This window comes from Aquarana catesbeiana, linkage group LG13 (genome assembly GCF_042186555.1).
Source record: "Aquarana catesbeiana isolate 2022-GZ linkage group LG13, ASM4218655v1, whole genome shotgun sequence".
Taxonomy (NCBI): Eukaryota; Metazoa; Chordata; class Amphibia; order Anura; family Ranidae; genus Aquarana; species Aquarana catesbeiana.
In genome coordinates this window covers 53,038,348-53,050,202 of record NC_133336.1, presented here as the reverse complement: position 1 = coordinate 53,050,202, position 11,855 = coordinate 53,038,348, and the positions used below count along the sequence as shown (strand labels likewise).

At 47.2% G+C, this 11,855-nt stretch overlaps 1 protein-coding gene across 7 annotated transcripts in view; it reads left to right on the top strand.

Annotated features, from left to right (window-relative positions):
• Positions 1 to 7,365: 7,365 nt before the first annotated feature.
• The window catches only part of KLC1 (kinesin light chain 1), a 111,539-nt gene continuing 107,049 nt past the window's right edge, over positions 7,366 to 11,855 (top strand). For 3 of the 7 annotated variants that reach the window (XM_073610004.1, XM_073610002.1, XM_073610005.1), the window contains exon 1: positions 7,367 to 7,580. The gene's annotated coding sequence lies outside the window, so the exon portion shown is untranslated. Of the gene's footprint in view, positions 7,581 to 11,855 lie in introns of all 7 variants that reach the window. The other 4 variants (XM_073610003.1, XM_073610001.1, XM_073610007.1 and 1 more) reach the window with 2 other exon arrangements.

The window sequence follows — 11,855 nt, the reverse complement described above, 5'->3', positions numbered from 1 at the left end:
TTCTGCAGGACCCTAAGCTAGGTCCAAGTCTGACCACCATCCTGGAGTCCTCCAGGTGTTTTTTTAGCAAACTCCATGTGGGCTTTGTGTCTTGCACTGAGGAGAGGCTTCCGTTGGGCCACTCTGCCATAAAGCCCTGACTGGTGGAGGGCTGCAGTGATGGTTGACTTTCTACAACTTTCTCCGATCTCCCAACTGCATCTCTGGAGCTCAGCCACAGTGATCTTTGGGTTCTTCTTTACCTCTCTCACCAAGGCTCTTCTCCCCCAATAGCTCAGTTTGGCCGGACGGCCGGCTCTAGGAAGGGTTCTGGTCGTCCCAAACATCTTCCATTTAAGGATTATGGATGCCACTGTGCTCTTAGGAACCTTAAGTGCAGCAGAAATGTTTTTGTAACCTTGGCCAGATCTGTGCCTTGTCACAATTCTGTCTCTGAGCTCTTCAGGCAGTTCCTTTGACCTCATGATTCTCATTTGCTCTGACATGCACTGTGAGCTGTAAGGTCTTATATAGACAGGTGTGTGGCTTTCCTAATCAAGTCCAATCAGTATAATCAAACACAGCTGGACTCAAATGAAGGTGTAGAACCATCTCAAGCATGATCAAAAGAAATGGACAGCACCTGAGTTAAATATATGAGTGTCACAGCAAAGGGTCTGAATACTTAGGACCATGTGATATTTCAGTTTTTCTTTTTTAATAAATCTGCAAAAATGTCAACAATTCTGTGTTTTTCTGTCATTATGGGGTGCTGTGTGTACATTAATGAGGAAAAAAATATAATAAAGAGTGAAAAATTTAAGGGGGTACGGTCTGAATACTTTCTGTCCCCACTGTGTGTGTGTGTGTGTGTATGTATGTATGTGTATATATATATATATATATATATATATATATATATATATATATATACAGTATCTCACAAAAGTGAGTACACCCCTCACATATTTGTAAATATTTTATTATACCTTTTCATGTGACAACACTGAAGAAATGACACTTTGCTACAATGTAAAGTAGTGAGTGTACAGCTTGTATAACAGTGTAAATTTGCTGTCCCCTCAAAATAACTCAACACACAGCCATTAAAGTGGAGTTCCACCCACTTTTCCAACTCTTCAGTATCCCTCACTAAACTGTGCTCTGTAAACGAATTGGATATTTTTTTTTTTTTTCTCAGCACCTACTGTATATCTGCTGTATTCATTTTTCACTTCCTCCTCCCTGGCCGCGGCCCATCGCATCATTTCCTGTTTGCAATGCCTTCTGGGAAGGGGCGGCAACTTCCTCTGACACTGCCGTTGCTATGGAAACCTGACCTGAAACCTATTACACTGCTTGTGCTGCACTGAGCATGTGCGAGATCTGCAAGGATGAGATCCAGGAAGAAATACAGTCTGGCTTCAGATGCCCACACTTAAGATGGCCACGGCCTGCTGTAGGTTTATAAAATAACAAACTACTGCTATAAACTAACAAAACGGACCTTAGTTTACAGACTAACTTTACTAGAATACATTAAGCGTGTGTATTATAGGGGGATTTTTATTTAAAAAGTATAATTTCGGCCGGAACACCACTTTAATGTCTAAACCGCTGGCAACAAAAGTGAGTACACCCCTAAGTGAAAATGTCCAAATTGGGCCCAGTTGGCCATTTCCCCCCCTGGTGTCATGTGACTCATTAATATTACAAGGTCTCAGGTGTGAATGGGGAGCAGGTGTGTTAACCAATTGCCGACCGGCTCACACCGATATACATCGGTGGAATGGCATCGCTGGGCAAACCGCCGTACCTGTACGGCAGTTCCTTTAAGAGCCGTAGAGCCGTAGCAGGCGCACGCACGCCCCGCTGCACATGGCTGGTGGGCGCGATCGTGGGTGGCCAGTGGCGATCACGCCCGCCAGCCACGTGCAGCGGGTTCAGAACGGGAATTTGTGTGTGTAAACACACAAATCTCCATTCTGACAGGGTAGGAGAAACAGGTTGTGTGTTCCTACTAAGTAGGAACCACGATCTGGCTCCTCCTTGAGTCAGTCCCATCCCCTCACAGTTAGAACACACATGAGGGAACACATTTAACTCCTAGTGTTAACCATTTCACTGCCAGTGACATTTACACAGTAATCAGTGCATTTTTATAGCACTGATTGCTGTATAAATGTCAATGGTCCCAAAAAATTGTCAAACGTGTCCGATCTGTCCGCCGCAATGTTGTAGTCCCAATAAAAATCGCTGCTCACCGCCATTACAGGCAGTCCCCGAGTTACGAACACCCGAGTTATGAACGACTCCTACTTACGAACGGCATCAAATGCCGGCCACTTTTGCTCCACGCTGGTCCTAGATACCTCCGGACACATCCCATACTGCAGTACCTACAGTGGGGATGGATTACTGGAACCATTTCCTGTGGTCTAATGAGACCAAGATAAGCTTATTTGGTTCAGATGGTGTCACGCGTGTGCGGAGGCAACCAGGTGAGGAGTACAAAGATAAGTGTGTTATGCCTACAGTCAAGCATGGTGGTGGGAGTGTCATGGTCTGGGACTGCATGAGCGCTGCTGGCACTGGGGAGCTACAGTTCATTGAGGGAACCATGAATGCCAACATGTACTGTGACATATTGAAGCAGAGTATGTTCCGCAGGGCAGTATTCCAACATAACGACCCCAAACACACCTCCAAGATGACCACTGCCTTGCTAAAGAAGCTGAGGGTAAAGTTGATGGACTGGAGTGGAAGAGGACTCCAGTGGCAACCTGTGAAGGTCTGGTGAACTCCATGCCCAGGAGGGTTAAGGCAGTGCTGGAAAATAATGGTGGCCACACAAAATATTGCCACTCTGGGCCCAATTTGAACATTTTCACTTAGGGGTGTACTCACTTTTGTTGCCAGCGGTTTAGACATTAATGACTGTGTGTTGAGTTTTTTTGAGGAGACAGCAAACTTACACTGTTATACAAGCTGTACACTCACTACTTTACATTGTAGCAAAGTGTCATTTCTTCAGTGTTGTTACATGAAAACATATAACAAAATATTTACAAAAATGTGAGGTGTGTACTCACTTTTGTGAGATACTGTGTATATATATATATATATATATATATATATATATATATACAGTATATATTTATTTATTTTTTATATATATTTTTTTATAACCATGGAAGTTACAGTTGGTAGGCATATATGGTTTGCGTGCAATTTTTGCATCTATACACCATTATACTTTAAAAAATTTAAATATATTTATCATTAGGTTTTATTAATAAACAAGTTTTTATCAGTCTCTACACATATATTCACACATGTTTACATACACATATGCACTAGTCAGGTCTATATATAAATAATAATATACATTGTATTGTGACTAAATGCACACCTGATGATTATGTCCCAAATAGTTTTAAATATTTTTCTTAATATTTTGAAATATTTTTCTTGATATTGTTAAAGGTATTGTTGCTGTTACAATGTGTTGTTGTTCCAATTAAGCCTTTTCATAGTACTGGAGAGGAACTTGTTTTTTGGCCACTAGCAGAGTTGGCTCTGCCTCTTATATATCTTACCCACATGTGGGGCAGGTAAGCCTGATGAAGGAGGCAGTACCTCAGACCTCAGAAACGTGTTGGGGCCCGACCTCTCTCGCGTTCTGCTTGTCTGTAGACTCACCTCCAGTGGCGTGTGTGAGAGCCCAGGACACTGCCGGCTTTCCCCATGGCGGGCCCTGGCTTGTGCCTGCAGTTTCTCTCTAGTCCATTGAGATCAGTACCTTCCAGGTGAGCAAACCATACCAGCCCTGCATACAGCTTACAGCAGTTTTACATGTAAGTGATACTGAATTCATTGCATTTCATTGCATTTCTACTTTTGCTAATACTAATCTGGCACCCTCTTGTATTGTTTCCACTGCTCTACTGACTGACACCATCCACTGTCCTACCACCAAAGTCCATTGCCCTACTGATATGTCCACTGGTCTACAGGCTGACATCATCCACAGTGCTACTAACCCCAACCTCTGCCCTACTGACACTGGCAAAGAATGCAGTAAGGTGAAAAACCTTGAGACTATAACTTCTTTAAAGCACTAGTTGACACTTTTCCAATCTGTAGCAAACTTGCTTGTCAAGTCTCTTGCAAAAGCAAAGTTGTAGCGGTGAGTCTACAGCAAGAGCTCTGCAAGTCTACAGCATGAAAATTCAGCCACAGTGACCCCTGTGGTGGGATGACTATTGCACAACATAACTGAACCAGAATTTGCAGAATGTTTGCAAACAACGTTGATCTGGAGTCATGCAATGTGCATTTGCTGCAATTGTGAAACAAACTTGTGAATCATGGCAAATCTAGCAATAACTTAGCAAGTCAGTTTCAAACTTGGAGCACAATTGTTTGCTATCTGGGATCATCCACTGCTCTACTGACCAGGGCCAGACTGGCCTACCAGGATACTGGGAAATTTCCCGGTAGGCCGTCTGCCCTGGGGCCACTTTGATCTGTGGCTGCAGTGCTCCCCTCCCTCCCTCCCTCCCTCTTTCCTCTTCCTATGTATCACACACAGCGGGCATCTCCCGCTGTGTGTCACAGAGCTGGGTCTGTGTTCGGTGGCGCTGTAACAAGGTCCCACCTCCCTAGACCAGCTTGTGTGATAGTAGATGGAACACTGATTGAAACAGTGTTACGCCTATCACACGGGCTGGTCTAGGGGGGCGGGACCTTGTTGTACTGTGCCACCGAACACAGAGCCATCTCAGTGACACACAGCAGGAGATGACCGCTGTATGTGTGTGTGATCAAGGCAATGGTGAGTCTGTATTAATGGGCACAGTGAGGCTGCATTCATGGGCAGTGAGGCTGCATTCATGGACACAGTGAGGCTACATTCAAGGGCACAGTGAGGCTGCATTCATGGGCACAGTGAGGATGCAGTCATGGGCAGTGAGGCTGCATTCATGGACACAGTGAGGCTACATTCAAGGGCACAGTGAGGCTGCATTCATGGGCACAGTGAGGATGCAGTCATGGGCAGTGAGGCTGCATTCATGGACAGTAAGGCTGCATTCATCGGTACCGTAAAGCTGCATTTGATGGGCACAGTGAGGCTGCAATGATGGGCACAGTGAGACTGCATTGATGGGCAGAGTGAAGCCGCATTCACGGGCACAGTAAAGCTGCATTTGAATGACATTGAGGCTGCATTCATGGGCACAGTGAAGCTGCATTGATGGGCACAGTGAGGCTGCACTGATGGGCACAGTGAGGCTGCATTGATGGGCACAGTGAGGCTGCATTGATGGGCAGTGAGGCTGCATTCATGGGCACAGTGAGGCTGCATTCATGGGCACAGTGAGGCTGCAATCATGGGCACCGTAAAGCTGCATTTGATGGGTACAGTGAGGCTGCAAAGATGGGCACAGTGAGGCTGCATTGATGGGCACAGTTAGGCTGCATTCATGGGCATTGAGGCTGCATTGATGGGCACAGTGAGGCTGCATTCACGGGCACAGTAAAGCTGCATTTGATGGACAGTGAGGCTGCATTCATGGGCACAGTGAGGCTGCATTCATGGGCACAAGGAGGCTGCACTGATGGGCACAGTGAGGCTGCATTCACGTGCACAGTGAGGCTGCATTGATGGGCATAGTGAGGCTGCATTGATGGGCACAGTGAGGCTGCATTGATGGGCAGAGGCTTCATTCATGGGCACAGTGAGGCTGTATTCATGGGCACAGTGAGGCCAGCACTGTGCTCCATATATACAGGGGGGACACCAGCACCATGCATGGGGGGGGGGAGGGAAAACAGCACCATGCTTCATATATACAAGGGGGGACACCAGCACCATGTATATGGGGGGGGACATCAGCACCATGTATACAGGGGGGGGGCATCAGCACCATGTATACGGGGGGACATCGGCATCATGTATACAGGGGGGGCATCAGCACCATGTATAGTGGGGGGGACATCAGCACCATGTATACAGGGGGGGCATCAGTACCATGTATAGGGGGGATTCAGCACCATGTATACAGGGGGGGGGCACCATGCTCCATATATACAGGGAGGGGGATACCATGCTCCATATATACAGGGGGGGGATACCATTCTCCATATATACAGGGGGGCACCATGCTCCATATATACAGGGGGGGACCATGCTCCATATATACAGGGGGGGGCCACCATGCTCCATATATACAGGGAGGGGGATACCATGCTCCATATATACAGGGGGGGGCACATGCTCCATATATACAGGGGGGATACCATGCTCCATATATACAGGGGGGCACCATGCTCCATATATACAGGGGGGGGCACCATTCTCCATATATACAGGGGGGGGGCACTATGCTCCATATATACAGGGGGGCACCATGCTCCATATATACAGGGGGGAAATACCATGCTCCATATATACAGGGGGGGGGGGAATACCATGCTCCATATATACAGGGGGGGGGGGGATACCATGCTCCATATATACAGGGGGGGGGGACACTATGCTCCATATATACAGGGGGGGCATCATGCTCCATATATACAGGGGGGGCACCATGCTCCATATATACAGGGGGGCACCATGCTCCATATATACAGGGGGGGGCACCATTCTCCATATATACAGGGGGGGGCACCATGCTCCATATATACAGGGGGGGCACCATTCTCCATATATACAGGGGGGGTCACTATGCTCCATATATACAGGGGGGGGGGCGCCATGCTCCATATATACAGGGGAGGGCACCATGCTCCATATATACAGGGGGGGCACCATGCTCCATATATACAGGGGGGGTCACCATGCTCCATATATACAGGGGGGGCACCATGCTCCATATATGCAAGGGGGGGATACCATGCTCCATATATACGGGGGGGGCACCATGCTCCATATATACAGGGGGGGGCACCATTCTCCATATATACAGGGGGGGCACCATGCTCCATATATACAGGGGGGGCACCATTCTCCATATATACAGGGGGGGTCACTATGCTCCATATATACAGGGGGGGGCACCATGCTCCATATATACAGGGGAGGGCACCATGCTCCATATATACAGGGGGGGCACCATGCTCCATATATACAGGGGGGGTCACCATGCTCCATATATACAGGGGGGGCACCATGCTCCATATATGCAAGGGGGGGATACCATGCTCCATATATACGGGGGGGGGCACCATGCTCCATATATATAGGGGGGGGGAATACCATGCTCCATATATACAGGGGGGGCACCATGCTCCATGTACACAGGGGGGTCTCCAGAAGTCAGTACAGAGCCATCATCTACTGTCACATTCCCCCTCCCCGTTGCCAGCCATGACGTCATCGGACAGGCGGGCGCGGTGCATTGTGGGCGGGGAGGAGAGCTCGCCATTTGCAGCAGACAGAGGCGGTTACCGGGAGGAGAGGATGCGCTCCGGAACTTCGGTTGTCAGTTAGGAGAGGCCTGGGCTCCGGGCCTGACACTGGGAGGAGGCTCACCCTCCCCGGACACACCGACCACCAACACCGCGCTGAGGCCGCACTGACAACTGACCGCAGAACGGTACGGCTGGGGGGGGGGGGGAGGAGGGAGGACCACAAATCCCAGCGTGTCCGGACTGACAGGGCCGGCCTGAGCTTGTCATCTCTATAGAAGCCTGGGGGGGAGGGGAGGGGCACCATCCATAAACCGTGTCTGCCATCATCTGGGGGGAGGATATTACATGGGGGGGGGGTCAGGATATTACATGGGGGGGGGACGTCATATTAGGAGCAGAATATGACATGGGGGGGGGTCATATTGGAGGGTTCAGATATTATATCGGGGTCAGGACTGGCAGTGTATTGCATTGTATTGGGGGTATGCAGGATGTAGGGGTGTGTATTGGGGTTCTGTACTATGTGGGGGGGGGGGGGGTGCTGTATTGTCCTATAGAGATCAGAGGTATCAGGATGGGGGGGTTGGTTTCCAGTGATGGATTGGGCGGTGCTGGGACATATTTTCTGTTGTATCTTATCTATTTTCCTGGGATATGAAGCTTTATATTGAACATACACACCATAGTGGGGGTGATGCCCAGACATGTGACATTGGGGGGGATTTGTACCCGGATTGTTCTATGAAGACACAGACTACAGGAGGGTCTGGGATGGGGATTTGCTCTGTGATGATATATTTCCTGAGTCTGGGATGGGGGGGATGTGATGAGAAGTGTCGGGGGGTGATCTGGGGTAGGTGCTGTCCTGTACACACACATCGGGGTGGTGTAGGATGGTGATGGGGGATGTATGGTGATGGAGGAGACACTGCAGGGGATTTGTAATAGGAGGCTGTGATGTCATAAAGAGACATGATGGGTGTACGGTAATATAGGATGCCTGATCCAGGATCAGACCTGATCCAAGGTGATATAGACTGGGGGTTATACTGCCCATACAAGAGGAGGGTGATGATGATGATGATGGAGGAGGAGTTTGCAGTAGGATGCTGTGATGTCATAAAGAGATAAGAGATGGGGAATCTGGGAAGAGATGTCTGTACCATGAGGATAATAAGTGCATGGGGGAAACCTGGATGAATAGACTGTATTGTCATACAGGGAGACCAGATTCAGTAGGATGGGGAAAATATCCGGTGAATGGAATGTGATGGGGATGGTAGTGTCTGTGGGATAGGGGGGTATGTACTGTCTGTGGGATAGGGGGGGGTATGTACTGTCTGTGGGATAGGGGGGTATGTACTGTCTGTGGGATAGGGGGGTATGTACTGTCTGTGGGATAGGGGGGTATGTACTGTCTGTGGGATAGGGGGGTATGTACTGTCTGTGGGATAGGGGGGTATGTACGGTCAGTGGGATGGCGGGATTGTACTGTTAATAGCTCTTAGTGATTATAAATGGGACAAAGGCTGCCTGTACTCATAGGAGACAAGGGGGTTGATTTACTAAACTAGGGATGCAAATTTTTTTTTTGTCAAAGATTAATTTAAACAAGCTGAAGTTAGAAGCTGATTGGCTACCATGCACAGCTGCACCAGACTTTACACTGTCCGCCTTTTGTAAATCAACCCCCATGGTGATCCTCTGTGATGGGATGGAGGATGCAGTTTCTTAGTTCACGGATATTGACGGATTCATTGGGATCAACATCCCCGACACTCCAGTTGTGGAACTACAAGTCCCATGAGGAATTGCAAAACTCTTGACAGCCATAGGCAGGACTCCCAGAGACAGGGGCATGATGGGATATGTAGTCTATCCTCAGCTGGAATGCAGAGGTTGCCTACCTTCGGGATAGAGGATGTTTTGTACTACAATGAACAAGGTCAGCATGTGATAGAATTGGGTCCGTTGTGGGGTTTGTGAGGATGGAGTGTGTACTTTCATGGAGGGTCCCCCTGTGAATTATAAGGGGATGAGAGGAGCAATGTAATGAAGGATCTGTAGTAGTCGGAATGGGTGTAAGATATACTGTCATCAAGCCTGCATGCTCTGGGGGGGGGATTACAATCGTTCTAATTTTCTAGTTTATCTGATCTTCCATTGGGCCTAGGATGACTTGTACTGGGATGTGTATAAGAAGACAGAATCCAAGGTGATTTGATGGACATTGCAGAACTAGACAGGATGTGGGATCCCAGCATGGGTGATGTACATTGCAACAAAGAAGACTGGCCGTGGTCTGGCCTGGAAGGGTCCATGTGCTGGATCTGCATGTCATCCTTTGTATAGGGCTGGCTTGTAGGCCAGTCTGATCCCAAATGCTCGTGGTGTGGTTGCAGCTTGTGTTGTCATGGTTGATCCTGGCACCGTGGAGGGGTGGAGATAATAGCGTGGTGTTGGGGACATGCGGCATTATTTTGGAGGGGGCCGGGTCCTGGGTGGTCCGTGTGACACTGCCCGCTGTATTGCTGTATTGTTTCGGAGGAGACGTGGTCCTGAGAGCACAGGCTGTGCTAGAATCATGATCCTGCTCTAGGTACATACAGGGGGGACCATGAAGGTTCTTCACCACACAAATCACATTGTGTTTGACTTGATATACAGGGTATGATTTGGATGGCAGATACGGAGAATGGAGTCTTGCCATATTATGACATTTTTATATAGGATCTCCTGTATGCAGCTTGATGTGATGCTGTAAAAATGTCTTGCATGTATTTGTATACGCTTGGCTGGGGGAAGGAACATTTTACTGTGATCTGCTGGAGGAGGAGGGGGTGGGGAGCAGGAAATGTGGTCCCTAGTGGCCTTGTAATGAAGCTGTCATCTCTGCTCCATCCAGTGCAGTCACACAGGTCTTTCTTATTGTAGATACGTTTGCCATGCATGAGACATCTAGAATAATCCTTGCTGAGATCTTTTGAAATGATCTGTAAAGAAAAGTCACTTTTTAAAATCTTTGATGTCGGGTTGTATAGAATCAGAAATATTATACCCAAACATTGTGTAAGATAATTGTAGGTGTATTGGTGCACCTGTATCAACACCTGAATATTGTCTGTGGTTCTATTAATATTATTATTTGCACAGGTAAAGCTTATAGTGAAACTATACCCATCAATTTTACTGTTTCCCAAAACCAAAAAATCAACTCTATTTAAATCACAGCATGATGCTGCCACCACCATGCTTCACTGTTGGGACTGTATTGGACAGGTGATGAGCAGTGCCTGATATTGCAAAATATACAGCCTCATGCTACATAATAACTAAGCTCCATTTCATGCTGAACAAACAAAATTATTAATGTATCTTAATTAGAAAACTATATTTAGACTCCAAAAACTTTTTATTAAAATAAATTTAATAAAAATCAAAAAAATCGATTTGAGATCCAAAAAATCAGTAGTTTTATTTTTTAAAAAAAATCATTGATTTTTATCCACCCTGATTAACACTGTCACAGTCGCTTGTGTTCTCTACCAATCTGTCAAGACCTCAAATGGTTGGTGTCATAACTGATCACGTGTGCAGCACCATGTCAACTGCAGATCAAACAGGTTAAAGAGGAAGTAAACCCTGATGGGGTTTTACTTCCTTTTTTGTTCCCTGCAAAGTAAAAGCATAATGTGCCAGTATGCATTGCATACTGGCACATTATGTGACGCTTACCTGCAAACGAAGCCCGCGCTGTCCCCGCTGGAGGCCGCATCCACCTTCGCCCCTCTTCCTTCGGGGGCTGTTGACTCTGGCTCTGCGACAGGCCAGAGTCACGTGACGTCACTCTCGCGCATGCACACAGGAGCCGCTAGTGAAGAAACGGCACGGAGGGCCGCTTTTTCACAGCACATGCGCCGATGACAACATCGCCGCAGTACAAAGTAGATATATCCTAAACGGCATACATTTAGGAGATATTTACTGTACCTCTAGGTAAGCCTTATTATAGGTGGTAAGCCTTATATATAAGATGGTAGCTTTCTTGGTTGTAAAAGATAGGGTTTAGTTCTGCTTTATGTTCACTATAATTTTTTTTTCTTTATTTTTTTTTCATAATTGTCGGACCTTACATTGGATGAGAAGTGTCCTTTTTGCTGGTCACTAAAAAACAATCATACAGGTGGTGGCAGTATTGCTGCTCCTATGCCACTCTCTTAATGTCCAAGGATCGCTTTTCAGAAACCAGCGCAGGTGTAAACTGGTCCTTGGTGCATATAAAAGGTATTGTGTACAATACTCGCACCCCCCCCCCCCAAAAAAATAAATAAATAAATAAAAAAATAAAAATATTGTAACTGTGGGGCCTATCTGTAGCAGCTTTATTAGGACCTGAGGTTGGATGTGTATCTAAAGGACTGCATGGAAATCTAAATCCCCCCCTGACCACCAATGTAAGG